The following is a 1,395-nucleotide window of genomic DNA, read 5'->3' as shown; positions in this document are numbered from 1 at the left end:
TCATAACCATAATTAACTTTTAAATTGCTAAATCATGATATAAAACCGAGCAAACATAGTTTCATTGTAACCAAATAGTTTGTCTGAGATTCTTCGGCCTAAACGTTAGGTTCTTATGCGATAAGTGATTTTTTTTATCTAAAATATTTTTAGAAATGGGATTAGCTCATCAGTAAACAAATTATGTAATTAACAAAAAAATTTAAAAAAATTGTTTAAGGGCCAAAAATATTAATTATAATAAGAATAATTAATAAACATACTAAAGAATTGTCCACATAGTAAAGCTAAAAAATGTCAGTACTGCTCTACTCCGGCTGTGTTAGGCGAGTCTTGATAACTTTTCTTTGATGCTAGCGCAAGGCAAGAAGCACCAGCAACGATAAAAAGAATAAACATAACATACCAAGTACTATATTGCACGCCCTGTTGACAGAACAAAGAAAAAATAAAAATCAAGATTAAAATCTAAAAGCAGTTAATCAAATACAAATGCTAATGAAAATGTACATTTGATAATTACTTCTCAATTTCTCAAAAATAATTCATAAAAAGATCAATGATCATAAAATTACGGCAAAAAGGTAAGACTTTGTATTTCCTAATGCTTGGGGATGATTAAAAACATGAAACAAAGTGGTTGACTTGGCTTACCTCGATGTGTCAGTATGAATGACAGGTGGTGGTTCCATTATATCTTCAAGCTCATTGACTCCTAGTTTAACGAACTAATCCACAACTGTCTTCGCAAAGACAGCCACTTCGCACTACAAGAAAACAGCGATATTCTGACGGACATTCCGACGGAAAATGAAATCCTCGGAATATCCTGAGGAATTTCCGAGGAAATTCCGAAGAAACACAAAATTTGATTTCCTCGGAATTTCCTCGGAATATACCGACGGAATTCCGAGGAAATATCAATCCGTCGGAATATTCCGAGGAAATTCCGAAGAAATATGTGTTCCTCGGAAAAAACCGATGAATTCCGAGGAAATATTATAGCCGTTGGAGAGCCATTGGGGGATTTTACAAAATTCCGAGGAAATTCCGACGAACTAGCCGTTGGCGTCGGAATTCCGTCGGAATTTCCTTGGTCTGTCGGCAGGATTTAAACTATAAATACAAGCACTCCTCTTCCTCTTCATTCACTCCATATCTTCATCCTCCCTCTTACTCTATTTACACACGAATTTGATTCATAAAAAATATGTCTTCTTCAAATTATTTTCGTTCTTGGATCGATCGACCTCATTTGGATCCGAACACGAGATTGCTTACGGAAGAATACCAACGAGGTATAACCGAATTCATGGGGTTAGTTCACCGACAACCGGAAGCAAAAACACGTAAGTTAAGATGTCCTTGCTCTAATTGTAAAAATAGAAAGGTTAT

At 35.2% G+C, this 1,395-nt stretch overlaps 1 pseudogene; it reads right to left on the bottom strand.

Moving 5' to 3' along the window:
- Nucleotides 1-650: 650 nt before the first annotated feature.
- The window catches only part of LOC106297540, a 6,428-nt pseudogene continuing 5,683 nt past the window's right edge, over nt 651-1,395 (bottom strand).

This window comes from Brassica oleracea, chromosome C6 (assembly GCF_000695525.1).
Source record: "Brassica oleracea var. oleracea cultivar TO1000 chromosome C6, BOL, whole genome shotgun sequence".
Classification (NCBI taxonomy): Eukaryota; Viridiplantae; Streptophyta; class Magnoliopsida; order Brassicales; family Brassicaceae; genus Brassica; species Brassica oleracea.
The sequence above is the reverse complement of the archived record's forward strand: the minus strand, read 5'-3'. Positions and strand labels throughout refer to the sequence as shown.